Genomic DNA, 15,322 nt, shown 5'->3' with positions numbered 1-15,322 from the left:
TAGTGCAAGTAGAGACAGATAATGGATCTAATTATGTATTGGTTGGGAAGTAATTGGAAGCCAAAAGGACAAATTGGACTCCATGTGTTGCACATTGTATTGACCTTATGTTGGAGGATATTGGGAAAATTGCTTGAGTTACAAGAACTTTGGAAAGAGTCATTCAAATAATTGGATATATCTACAATCATGGGGGTTGTGTTGAATATGATGAGAGATTACACAAAGAAAAGAGAGCTCGTTAGGCTCGGAAAAACTAGGTTTTGCACTGCATTTCTTACAACTACATTCATAAGCAAAAGCATAACTTAAGGAACATGTTACCTTTTTAGGAGTGGGCTCATAGTAGATGGGCAAAGGAAGCATAGGCTAAACAAGTAATAGATACGATTTTGATGCCTTCTTTTTGGAATACTATAGTTTATATCCTCAAATTTATGAGCCCTTTTGTTTGAGTTCTTCACCTTGCTGATAATGAGAGAAAACTAGTTATGGGTAATCTATATGAGTCAATGGATAGGACTAACTATTATGAAAGCTTTCAATGAGAATGAAGACAAAATTAGGGGCAACAAGTGACAATAATGTCAAAACAATTGATTTCAGTGCAAAACATGTTTGTACATTTGTGTGCAATAAGTATTACGAAAAAAAAAAAAAAAAAAAAAAAACACCACCCATTGGGAGCAATAAGTGACAACAATGGCAAAACATTTGTATACATCCGTGCATTATCTAACAGCTAGAACTTGGTTTTTTTTTTAATTTTTTTTTTTGTGTGTGTGTGTGTGTGTGTGTGTGTAATTCAATACTTACAACTTATAAAGAGAGATGAGAGATTTGAACCTAGATGTCCTGGACAAACCAAGCAGTGCCAACTAACTAAAATATAAGTCTTTTTAGCATTAGGTTTTCAATTGAATTTAAAGACTTTGTTGTTTTGAATTTATTTATTTTTTTAATTTTAAAAAGACAACACAAATGGGAAACTCATTGATAATTTGATAGTCAATTGAAGAAGAAATTGAACTTCCTTCTAGTAAAAAAATGATTAATTTTTTTTTTTAAATCTAGTTGTCACATAATTTGAGAAGTGTTAAATAATTAGACACATGGGGATAGATTTTGCTTGAATAAACTGTTTGCATTCAGTTGTCTTTATCAATGCGCTTCTTTTCATCAGGATCTTTTGGTTTAATTTCATTTTCTCTTCCAATATGGCAATATCCACTTGAAAGGGTTTTTGCTGCTGATCCTACAAAATTGGTTCCCCCAACTCATAAGCTCTAGGATGGGTGGCGAGGTTAAGGATTCTCTAGCAAAAGGAGCATTTTCCACAACCGTGGGTTAAACTGGACATGCAACTTCTTTCTTTATGTGTTTACCATTCTTCTTTAACGGATCATAGTATACTATAGAGTTCACAGAAACTAAGAAGAAGCACATTTACAGCCATAAAGACAACTTTGTGAAGCGGCCAAATCAAAGATTTTAAGATAATTATCACGAAACTTTTGATTGAAAAGTTATCTAGATTTAAAAAAATAATGCACACTCAAAGGAATGTGTTGCTAACTTTCGTAGATTTTCTCCATCCAAAGTTGGCGCCTTTATTACAAGATGAATTGACACTAGCTAAAATACTTTAAACTAATAGACATTATTCCCAATTAACAGTCTCAAGACTCTCAACCACATCACACCTCGGCACTCCCTCCAACAATTCAAATAAACAGGTTAAGTTGTACTTTAAGGAGGAACTAAGAAGCCTGCAATCAAGAATTTAACTTGGCCTTGATTATGCACTAACAGGCATTTACAAGAATCAAAACATAAAATATTATAATTGATCAACTTAGCAGGAATAAACAACATTGGCAAAAGCCTCAAGCACGCTTAAGCGTATAGGCCTCTTGGAGGTTGGTGCAAAGCGCAAGTGCGCACCTAATTGAAGTAAAGCGCACAATTTTCAAATATATATCTCCTAATTTTTAATAGAAATACTTGTTACATATAATAAAAAATAGTAATAAATCAAAATTTCTATATTTTACCTATTAGGGAAGTCAACTAAATAATGTTTGTAAGTTCAAACTCATATTATTTCAATTCTTAAAATTTTTATATGCATGGTAAATTGAAAATAATTATCAATGGTCAATATTATAATAATCTAGTTATAGAAAGTTTAAACATAATATTTTACATAATTCTCTTGTGCTTTATAAAAGTACATAACCTTGATAGTTAACCAAAAAGCACATAAATTGTAAATTAACCTTGGTCCATGTCACTTCTTTCACGATCAAACAATAAATTTTGACGATCCATATTTTTTTTAGTAGTAAAATAAAAAAGTGTGCTTAGGCGTGTGCACTTTGTGCATCTTCAAAAAGCCCAAAAAAGTATATCTAATAGGATCAAAAATATTTATCTCACTTTTAAATATTATGCCATTACTAAACCTAAAAATAAATAAATAAATAAAAAAGAGTCTCATCATACATGCAAAGTGCGTGTGATGAGACTAGTATATATATAATAAGCTATCTGACCATTTCATATTTAAAATATATATTGTAAGGACACAATTTGGTTCCTAAGCCCAAAATGTGAAAGGATCTAGGCTCAAAGAGCCCAATACAATGAATTTGAAGAGAGTGAGTTAGAAAACTAGGCTCTAATGAGTTGGGCAATAATTAAAATGAATCCAAGTAACAATAAATTAAAGATAGATTGGTTTTATTTACAAGCACAGTTCTTGTATATATCTCTTGAATTTGACTACAAGTACAATTCTTATTGCTATAGTATTTTTCTCTTAATTCTCCGATCCCTTTCCTACAGGGTCTTCTTTCTATTTTATACTATCTCCTCTTTCATCTCTACCCTCCACTTGTAGATTAGATTGCTGGTGTTGATCCTTATCCCATCAGCACCTTCCTGAAGTCTTTGGAAGTAGCTGTAAGGCTGAAAAACTACTATTCAGGTATCACTTCCTCATTAATGCGGTTAGAGAGATGTTTCATAGCTTTCCTTTGTCCTGTGCTTTCGTGATGTATATCCTTATCAATAGAATCTCCTGGAACGTTACTTCTGGATGGCAGACCGCACCTTCTGACCTCTGCTTTGCTCAGTCGAGGAAGCATCCCTCCTTGGACCATCTTCTCAGACCATCATGACCAAACCCCTTTCTTTATTCATTAACACCGACCTCCATAACAACATTTACCCGTCCTCGGACAACTAGGCGTCCTCGGACCAGGCGCTCGGCCTAATATATACACTGGGCCTAGCATCCCTACATATATATATATATATATATATATATATATATATATGGCCTCTTTTAGTACAAGATCAATTTAAATCTTTGGAACTATGTTTGTGAAGTCAAGTGATGCATAATGTATTGTGAAAACCGGGGCAAAAACATTTAATTTAAATTACTTGATTCATTTGTAGATCAAATTAGGGAGGCTAATGTATGCCAAGTAATAACAGAAAATTGATCTAATTATGTGTTGGCAGGGAAGTTGTTGGAAGAAAAAATGCCAAATATGTATTGGACTCCATGTTCTACACATTGTATTGATCTTATGTTGAAGGATATTGGGAAAATTCCCTGAGTTACAAGAACTTTCGAAAGAGCCATTCAAATGACTAGATATATCTATAGACATGGGTGTGTGTTGAATATGATTAGAGAGTACACTAAGCAAGGAGCTTGTTAGGCTCGGAAATACTAGGTTTTGTACTTCATATCTTACACTAAAATGTATTCATAAGCAAAATCATAACTTAAGGACCATGTTTACTTTTGAGAAGTGGACTCATAGTAAATGGGCAAAGGGAGCAAAGGCTAAACGAGTAATAGATAAAGTTTTGATGCGTTCTTTTTGAGATACTATAGTTTATATTCTCAAAGTTATGGACCCTCTTGCTTGAGTTTTTTACCTTGTTGATAATGAGAGAAAATTGGGAGCAATCAATTGGACTAACTGTTATGCAAGCTTTCAATGAGAATGAAGACAAAATTGGGGGCAAAAAGTGACAATAATGTCAAAACAATCGACTTCAGTGCAAAAAATGTTTGTACGTTTGTGTGCAATAAGTATTGTCAAAACACCACCCATTGGGAGTAATCAGTGACAACAATGGCAAAACATTCATAAAGCATCCGTGCATTATTTAACAGCTAGAACTTGGGTTTCTAGTCTTTTTTATGTTTTTGTAATTCAATACTAACAAGTTACAACTAATAACGAGAGTTAGGAGATTTGAACTTGGATATCATGGAATACCAAGAAGTGCCAACTTACTTTTTATATATATATATATATATATAGGTCCCATTCAAGCGGCCCGCCCATCAAGATGTCGAATGAAACTATCCTGGAATCATGCGCCATGTGAATAATCTATTTAATAGATAGAGAAGCTTTCCCTGTGGTTTCTTTCTCATGAGCTAGGTTTAATAGATTAGTGTAGAACCACAAATTTGGACTGGATTGTACACCTTTGTGTATGGCTATGTATATGGATGTGATTAAAGAAGGGACGAGATATCTCTCTCACGTAGAAGAAGACGATGATTCTTATGAACCAACCGACCAAATGAAGGGAGATTTGGAAAACAAAGTAAAGCCCAACCATGAAAAAGCCCAAGTAATAATGATATGTCGTGTCTCCTTGAGATATAACATTATTATAAAATAAATATCTTGAAGCGAAAAGGCAAAGACTTGAGCATGCTTCTAAAAAGCTATTTAAGTGCGATCTAGACACAATCGTTTCGGTACTCAGATCGGTTGGTAGGAAAAGACCTCCATAGCCAGATACCTAGGTAATAGAAATGGAAGCTTAAAGCAGCACAGAAGAAATATGGCTTATCTTATAAGGGCATCGAGATCATGGAGACCGGGAGATCAAAGTGGACATTCCCGATTTCCATGGCTGATTTTTTTTAGTAATATATATGAATAGAAAGATAGATCCATCCATCTATCCTATCCGATTTCCAATTTTTATATCTAAAAAAGAATTGAATTCATTCAATGTTTGATTCAAAGAACTGCAGCCATACCGTCTGAAGCATGAACAAAATCACCTTTGTTCCGAAGGCCTAGCGAGTTACTTCTGACCTTGACTTCTTTTGATGCTTCATAGGATTATGACTCTTAACTCCGCTTTATAAAGAGGGTCAGTCAGCCCGAGCGTAACGTTAAAAAATACATTTCTCCCAACGTCATTACTAAGTAAATTGGAACTTCCTTGCTATCCCACACTCACACGTTCACTATGGGTCTGTGAGCAATCGAGAAACCTATTGATAATTTGATATTTAATAGAATGATAAACTGAACTAACTTCTAGTGTAAAAATAAAATAAAATATCTCGTTTCTAGTATAAAAATAAAATAAAATAAAATATCTAGTAATTTGAGAAGTGTTAAATAATTTGACACTCATGATAGATTTTGCTTGAATAAGCTGTTTGAGAGTGACTATCTTTATCAATGTTCTTCTTTTCCTCAAGACCTTTTGGTTTGAGCTTCATTTTCTCTTCCAACATCCATTTGAAAAGGATTTTGCTGCTGACCCTCTAGAACTGGTTCTCGCAATCCATAGGCTCTAGGGTGAGTAGCGAGGGTAAGGGTTTTCCAGCAAGAGGAGAAGTTTCCACATCTGTGGTTGAAATTGTAGTTGCAACTTCGTCCTCTTTGTGTTTACCATTCTTCTCTAACGGATCGGAGTATGCTATAAAGTTCACAAAACTCATAATTAGAAGCACATTTACAACCATAGAAACAACTTTGTGAAGCAGCCAAAGATTTCAAGATAATTATTACAAAATGTTTTACTAAAAAGTTATATGGATTTTAAAAAAGTAGTGCACACTCAAAGGAATGCGTTGCTAACTTTGGTAAATTTTCTCCATCCAAAGTCTGCTCTTTTATTACAAGATGAACTAACACTAGCTAAAATACTTTAGTCTAGCCGACACTGACAGTGAACAATCTAAACCCACATCACACCCTTCCCCAACAATTCAAATAAACAGGTTAAGCTGCACTTAAGGAGGAATTAAGAAGCCTGCAATCAAGAATTTTGATCATGTAGTATGCCCTCTTATTGAGTTTACTCCATTGGCAAACTCATCTTTAACTGCATCATAATAGCACACCCAGCCTTAATTATGGGCTAACAAGCATTTACTAGGATCAAAACATAAAATACTATAATTTTCAACTTAGTAGGAATGAACAACTTTAGCAAAGCCTCAAGCGCACTTAGGCGTATAGGCCTCTTGAACGTTGGGCCAAAGTGCAAGCGCGTGCCTGATTGAAGTAAAACACAATTTTCAAATATAATATCTTCTAAATTTTAATAGAAATACTCAATACATAATAATAATAATAATAATAATAATAACTCAAAATTTCTATATTTTACTTATTAAGAAAGTCAATTAAATAATGTTTCTAAGTCCAAATTTTACCCAAGTTATTTCAATTCTTAAAATTTGTATATAGTAAATTGCAAACAATTAACAATGGTTAATATTATGATAATCTAGTTATAGAAAGTTTAAACATAATATTTTATATAAATCTCTTGAGCCTTATAAAAGTACATACCCGTGATAGTTAACCAAAAAACACAAGAATTGTAAATTAATCTTGTTTGTATCTTATGATAGGTAATTAATTAAATTGTTTGCGTAATACAACACCCTAAGGATAGTGATTGTGTAATAAATCATTGGTCCATATCATTTTTTTCACGATCAAACAATTAGTTTTGATGATCCATATTTTTTTAATTAGTAATTAAAAAAAAAAAGTATGCTTAGGGGCTTTTTCAAAAAGCCCAAAAAAGCATGTCTAAAGCACGCGTTATTAAATGAGCTTTTTTTGGCCTAGCAAAGTGTTGAGAGCTTGAGATTTCGAGCTTTGAGCTTAAACACGCCTAAGGGTTGCTTTCAACAACACTGGAATAAACAACCTCCGAGATTGTGTATTTGCATTTCATTATAAAGAAACCAACAAACTTCCAATTACCTAAGCAATCTGTAGTTTTTTTAATATTTTATTTTATATATTTTTTTTTAGGTAAAACTTGTTAAAATAATGCAGCAAGTGTGGCTCGAAACCTGTAGCAATTTTAAAGTTTAACTTGAGAAATGATGGTTTTTTTTTTCTCTAATAGAAAAATACACAACCATTTGTTCAACAGTCAAATAAAGGGGCTTGGGAGAACTTCCTCCAGGTAGCCTCTCAAGTTGCTTTGCTGTTACACGGATATTAGTGAAGTACATGTCCAACAAATTAAAATGCAGAACTAATTATAATCGAATGAGAGAAATGAATACACATTAGAGACTGTAGAACATCCACAGTTTTACGTGCAACCTAATAATCATTTTACATAGGAATTGACTGAATCAAATGTAAAGTTAATACGTATATAAGAGAAGGAGACCGTTTCAGAGATGCCAAGGTTTGGCCATTCCTTTGAAGTTTGAACTTCACATGTAAACGTAAATTTCAAAGTATTTTTCCGGTTATCCAACACTATCTCTAGTATGTTTCAAACAATTATATATATATATATATATATATATATATATATTGTTTTTACCAACACTTCCAACCAGGAGAAACCAAATTAACAAGACATTAATATTATTTAAACCTCAACACCCCCCCCCCCCCAATTTTTTTTTCTTGGTCTGTTTGAAGTCTATATTGAAAATTTGATATATGGCTACAAAAGCCATTTAGTAAAATAACCACATGGCGTTCCCTAGTTATTTTGAAACGACTCTAAATGTGACCCATATTTTCTTCTTGAAAGTAATCACCTGCACATATCATCACACACAAACACACTCTTGAAACAGAAACAGAAGCAGAAATACTAACATTAGCAAGTGTCCTGATCTACACATCAAACCCATCCTCAGAAGACACAAAATGTTTTTTCCCCTCAGTTTGTTTTAATTAACTCCATGTTTGTCACCACTCTTCCGCATTACCATTCCTAGACTCTTTAGTGCATAGTGCATAGGATTAGCAAAGCGCAAGAACTTAAGTAATCAGATGCCACATAACCAATTAAGATCTAAATCTATTGAGGCTAGACCTAACATATTCTCACACAATTTCTCAACTAAAGAGAATCATAAATCTCACACATGCAAGCTCAACCTTAGAACACTAAATCCCAATTTTCACATTCACTTCCCTCAAGGAATCCTCAAAAAATGAGATTGAAACCATAACCTCAATTCAAACAATAGAGTGCGCCCATCAACAAAAAGTCAAAAACATGATGCAAAGCACTCCATAAGCATAAAAAACAACATTCTTTTTAAGGCTGGAATCTAAAATCATTATACCATTCTATAAATTTAACAAATTAATTTTTAACGAATAAATACTATATACATGGAATGTTAAGATAAAAAGAAACAATTACCAAGCTGAGGAATAAGAATAAGAAAGTGACCTACCTAAAGCAGCAAAACCGAGAGACCACGTGAGAAGTAAAGACCCGCAAACAAAATAACCTGAATCCAAAAAGGATGGCGGAGTACTGCTCCTGCGCCTGCTCCTGCGATTTCTTTTGCTAAGATGATATGCTGCTGCTGCCGCCGTTGAAAGATACGAAAAGTTGGGTTTCTGTTGGTGCCTTAGAAGTAGCGCTGTTTGTAAAGATCACAATCAATCAAGGCTTAGATTCCAAAACCCATAAGCTAAAAAAACAAAAGCACAAAACTTTCATTGATGAATGTGGTTTTTGGATGAATCCCATGTTTCTGTTTCTCAAAAAAAAAAAAAAAGATTTTCTGAGAAGTGAAAGAAAGAACGGAAAAAAGGTCATGTTTTTTAGTTTACCCAGTTTTGGTTTGCTGGTGTTGAAGAGTCTTAGAACTTCTCTCATTGTTGCTTTCAAGTTCCAAATTCTTTTATTTTCTACGTGAAGGCTACTTCTGGCAGTGATTTCGTTACAATTTTTTGACTGTTTGTAGGTTAAGAATTTAGGTTGGGGGTGGAGAGTGACAACAATGTCAAAAGAATCTTAAACGTCCTTACGTCCGTGAATTATTCAATTCCTAAAACTTGATTAGTACTAACTTTTTTTAGCAAAACTACAATGTGGCCTAGCCCATGAGGGGATTTTACTTTACCACACAAAACTTACCACGTCGTGGGTTTCTTTTTGCTTGGGATAGGAATGATCTCGGGTATAATGGATTTTCTACTCTGGGAGTGAGATTACTGTTTATTTCGTTGGAAAACTTTCTATAAAGATAATTTTCCACATTTTTCAGTGTTGAGTGGCACAAAAAAATTCTGGTCAATGGAAAATATTTTTGGTCAATGGAAAACCCTAATAAAAATAAGGCTTATTTTCTATAGGTTGTTTTCCAATTTTTTTTTTTTTTTTGGAAAACAATCTCTCTCTCACGCATTGCATCTCTTATAAATATTATCTTCATTTATAGCCGTGGGAAATATAATTTTTTGGCGCCTTCTCTCTCTCATGGTAAGTTTCTCACTTTTTTTCTCTTTCCTTTGCTTTTTCTCTCCTCACACCCTCACTGTTACTAACTCTGGTCTCTTCTCTTCCCATAGACCTCTCTCTCTAATTGTCTCTCTTCTCTATTTTCTCCATGTTTCTCTTCCCCTCTGTAACACAATTCTCTAATTAGATTTTTATTTTTTTCCTTCACTGATCGGTCAATGGCTCTAACTTGCAAATGAGAACAAATTTGCAGTGGTAATTATTTTATTCATTTCTACCAAAATCCTAATTCTTTGCTTTGAATTTCAAGCTCGATTTTCTTTTTTCTCTAAGAAATTTTCAGTTTGATAGATTCCAAGTAGAAGTTACTTCTTTTTCGTACACAAAATGCAAAAAAATAAAAAATAAAAAAAGAAGAAGGAGAAAGAATGAATGAAGTAAAAGATGAAAATTTTTAACATAGTACCTATATTGCTTTTACATGGGACAATTTTTACCGTGAACTAATAATATTGTTATATAATAAATGATAATTGTTTAGGAGAATTACATTTGTTGGCAAATACTTTTTTTGTTGGTAGATACTATGTACTGATGATATATTATACAGTACATTATATAAATACATAATTTAGAGTAATATTGAAGACTTGTGGTTGACCATAATAGACAATTAGTATACCAACAAAAAGAGTAGACAATTAAAAGTTATTGTTATTTATACTTATTGAAAATGTATTCCCTTGTCAAATATATATATATATATATATATATATATATATAGACAAATGGTTGATATGTGTGTGTGTATGTACGTTACTGTCTATATATATGAGTAAGATGAGTAGTAAAGATCATGAAAATTTGACAACTAAATAATTTTGATTGTATCTATTGTCAAAATTTTAGTATGAAAACCAAATTCATTTTTGGTTTTTTATTTATAATGATTACATTAGTTAGTTTATATAATATACATATTTTAAATTATACAAGAAATATTTTTTAAAAATTGCATACCAAACACTAGAAAACATTCTCAAGCTCATTTTCAAGATCGTTACCAAACACTGAAAAATAAGACAGTTTTCAAGAAAATGTTCTTTGGAAAATGAACCATTTTTCAGAAAACGTTATTCGATTTGAACACAACAAGCTTGCTGCCATGCTTCTAACTTTTATTGTGTTGCGTTGGACTTGGTCCCTTCTTTTGTTTCTATAACTCAAAAGAATCAAGATAAGAGATCAATTGTACATATGTATAGTGATAAATAAATAAATTAAACAAGGAATGAAGGAAGGAATGAGATATGATATCATATGAGACATTAGGGGTGTACAGAAAACCCACCGACCCGCCAAACCCGACCCAACCCAACCCGACCCACCGGGTTGGGTCGGTTTTTTAGGCTTGGTGGGTTGGGTTGGGTTATAAAAAAAAAATTTATAGCGGGTCGGGTTGGGTTTGGGTCATAAAACTACAAACCCACCAAACCCAACCCGACCCACCATATTTAAAATATATTTTATATTTAATAAATTTTTAAAAGAAAAATCAATTGTAGGGCACTTATATATATATTTAAATATATATTATATATTTAATAATTTTTTTTTTAAAAATCAGCTGTAGAGCAACATTTTCTCAATTCCTCCTACTAATACTAATTTAATATATATAAAAAATATATTATATAATTAATAAATTTTTTTAAATAACCAATTCTTCCTATCCTATATAAAAGCCAATTAGTTCACACAAATCCTAATAAATTACTATTATTGTTTAGTCATTAGTGTTGAGCCTTTATAGAGTTACATTGATACTAATCTTTAAGTTTTTTTAATATATTAATATTAATATTTTTTTTTACTCAATTTAATAATAATAATAATAAAAATTTGTCAAACCCATGGGTTCAACCCGATCCATGTGGGTTGGGTTGGGTTGGGTTGGACTTATGTGATGGGTTGGGTTGGGTTGAATTTTTTTTGATCCACCATGGTGGGTTGGGTCAAAAAATCCCCTCAACCCGACCCAACCCGACCCATGCACACCCCTATGAGACATTGAGGAGGAGGACAATGGAGAACCCGGGTTGTAAATATTGTTTGTGTAAATTTATTTTGTAATTTTTTAATTAAAAAAATGTCAAATCATTAAAAAAAATGTCAAGTTATTGTTCTGTTACCCACTTAAATAATACCACTAATGGCAATTAGTAAAAGGACTAATACAACTTAGTTTTAAAACTTGAGAAACTAATTTTGCTTGATTCAAACTTGAGGAACCAATTGCGCACACAGAGTAAACTTAAGGGACCAATATTGTAGTTTTGCCAATTTTTTTAGATAGAGATTTATTCGGTAAAATCTCTTGTTGTCCAATAAGAAAACTAGAGTTCAATTTGAAACTTTATCTAAAAAAATATAAGACTTAGTATCTTAGTTTCATGTTTTTTTTTTTTTTTTTTTTGCTAGTTGTGCTAATTTTGCAAACATATTAGTTATATAGTATCAATCGAAAGAAATTCAAGTTCCAATGTGAAAATTTCTACAGGAAACTTAAAAAAAGAAGAAAAAAAAGTCCAAGTCATGTTTTTATGATTTTATCCATCAAGACTCCAATTCCAAACTATGATACATAACTACTATGTTTCATTTTCAACCACATAACTAATATGTTTATAAAATTAGCACAAGTGGCAAACAAGGCCCCTTAGCTCCACACCACATTAGGCTTCTAATTGAATTCAAACACTTGGTTTATGGTTGTTTTCAATTTAATTGTTCTTTAAAAAACATCATACTTATCTTATTGATCAATCAAATCAATGCATCTAAGTATTTGAATTCAATTGGAAAACCTAATTATTGATGCAAGGTGCAATTACTATGTGTTGGTGAAATTTAAATGTTAGAAAGGTGAAAGGGTTATGGAAATTTAAAAAAAATATATATATATATATATATTAAAAATTTTGATTCAATGGTTGAGATTGAAACTGATTTTTTAAATTTTTAATCTCAACCATTAATTTATGACCGTCATCACCCTTAGCTGGTTTCAACTGTATTCAATAGCCACCTATGGACTTTTGAGTGGCTAAGTCATCTTTAACAGTAGGCTTTTTTTTCTTTTTTCTTTTTTTAATCTTATTTGAGAGTAGGTAAATAATGAATTCCTTCCCCTTAGGGATGACAATTTTTGCTTGACCTGTGGGTATCCGGCCTGGCCCAACCCTAATGGGTCAGGTTTTACCCGGTCCGATAAAGAATAGGGTTGGGTTTGGGTTTGGGTTTTAAGAAAACCCGAAACAGGTCTGGGTTTTAATAAAAACCCGGCTTGAACCCGACCAGTTATATACTTAAGTACTAAAATACCCTCATATATATATTTAGTTATAAACCCTACCATCTCATATTATTTCACATTTTTCAGCTGCCCCACTTTCCTCTCCCTCTCTCTCACTCTCCTCTCCCACTCTCACTCACTCACTCTCCTCTCCTCTGACCACCATAGCCACAACCAAGCCTCACTCACTCTCCTCTCTTCTCACCACGACAGCCCCGACCAAGCCCAGAAAACCCGTACACAAGTGATGCAGGTGCAGCATCATCCGATGGACATTTCATACTCAACATTTCCTTCACCCTCTGATCGAAACCTCCACTGTTCCTTAGCGAATTCAAAGCCACCAAACCCCCCAAACAACTTGTCATTGAAGAATATCTATTGTAATTATTTTTATTTAAACATGTATATTTCAATGATTTCTATGTTTGTGATTTTGGATTTGTGAATCGTGATTTTCTAGCTCTGTTTGGTTACCAAGAAAGTGTGAGAAAAAAGAGGAATCATTAGAGTTTTAATTATTTGTTGCTTTGATTCAATTCTCATGTATTTTTTTGGTTTTTAGTTTGATTTTGAGGTTTTTGAATAAGTTTAGTTACTAAACTGTGATTATATTTTCGTTAGGGCTTTGTTTAGGCTTCAATTCTTTTTTTTCTTTTTTCTTTTTCTTCTTCGGTTGGGCCATGGATTGGCCTAAATCTGGTCGGCCTAAACGGGGCCCGGCAAGGCGAGTCTGGGCCCCGAAAAAAAAATTCGTTTAATAAATGGACCAGGTCCAGGCCGCGGGTTCAGGCCCATAAGTTGGGTTCGGGTATGAAAAACCTGGCCCGAACCCGACCTATTGCCATTCCTACTTCCCCCTACTCGATGTAGTCAAATAAAATGATAGGTTGAGCTGCTATCCAGCTCTGCTCGACCCATGAATACTCTTACTTGTAACTTATTATTATTATTGTTGTTGTTGTGGGTGAAAACTTGCAACTCTAGTTTACTTAACACCTATAATACTAAGATATTGGACAATTATAGTTTATTTTTAATTAAATTGAAAATCAATGTATCAAAAATGATAATGTGGGGCCCGAGAATTTGTGGGCCCGGCCCACTTCATAATAGGGCCCAAGATCCAAGCCAAGGAGAATAATTTCCGAGGACGCAAAGTAAAAATCTGGACAAGGCCCAAATATATGGCCGAGGACGATCTTATGCTCGACACCTCACAAAATGCCTGAAGAAAGGGACAAACCCAGTACAGGGGCAGGACAAGGGAGAAAGCTGCCAACAACGTAGTACGGAACCCTGCATCTGACAGGCCCATACTCCAAACCATGCTATATAACTTTTTCAATCACCCCCAACCACTCTAGGTATGGATTGATAGGACAGGTCTATACCCCAGAAAGTGAAACTTACTCGTGGACATTAAAAGGGAAGTGAACACTAGTATAAAAAGGAGAGAGAGCGAAGGGGAAAGGGATCCCAGAAGGAGGATAAAATCCTACAAGAGGGAGAAGGGGAAGAATACTATGCTCCTCGGACGCTGTCCAAGGACTTAAATCTTACTACCCGCACCAATGGAAGGCTTAGCTAGTTAAGCCAAGTCCACCCATGTATAAACTTCCATAAAAACCACAACTAAACCGCTGACCGGTGACCAAGGTCCTGCCTTTCAAGCCCACTTCTCTACAAATCATATTGTTAGGGCCCTTTACATACGAGCCCAATGTCATTCTTGGGTCGTTAAATAATCGTCTCCCTACAATTGGCGCCGTCTGTGGGAAGGCTTGCGCGTTAGCACAGGTGGCGGTGGAGTCAAGTCTCTATCAAGCAAGGGTCGACGAAAGCTCCTTCATTTCCAGCAGCACGCTGTTGTTGTTCCGACATAAATTTCCGCTAGGGGCTACGCCTCGCGGTATCAATGGCACGGGCAGCTCTAGGGGCTTCCAACATCAAGCTAACGCCCTCCACCTTGGTCGAGGGGCTAATCTTCGAAAAAAAGAAAAAATACAAGTTTTTGACAGAACCAAGGCCTTGTATGGTCCTCGGACTCAAGTCTATGGGGAAACCAACTACTTAAGAGAAAAAATACAAGTTTTGGACAGAACCAAGGCCTTGTATGGTCTTCGGACTCAAGCCTATGGGGAAACCAACTACTTAAGAGAAAAAACACAAGTTTTGGACAGAATCAAGACCTTGTATGGTCCTCGGACTCAAGCCTATGGGAAAACCAACTACTTAAGAGAAAAAATACAAGTTTTGGACAGAACTAAGGCCTTGTATGGTCCTCGGACTCAAGCCTATGGGGAAACCAACTACTTAACAGAAAAAATACAAGTTTTTGGACAGAACCAAGGCCTTGTATGGTCCTCGGACTCAAGCCTATAGGGAAACCAGCTACTTAACAGAAAAAATACAAGTTTTGGACAGAACCAA

The sequence above is a fragment of the Quercus lobata genome, chromosome 5, assembly GCF_001633185.2.
Source record: "Quercus lobata isolate SW786 chromosome 5, ValleyOak3.0 Primary Assembly, whole genome shotgun sequence".
Classification (NCBI taxonomy): Eukaryota; Viridiplantae; Streptophyta; class Magnoliopsida; order Fagales; family Fagaceae; genus Quercus; species Quercus lobata.
The sequence above is the reverse complement of the archived record's forward strand: the minus strand, read 5'-3'. Positions refer to the sequence as shown.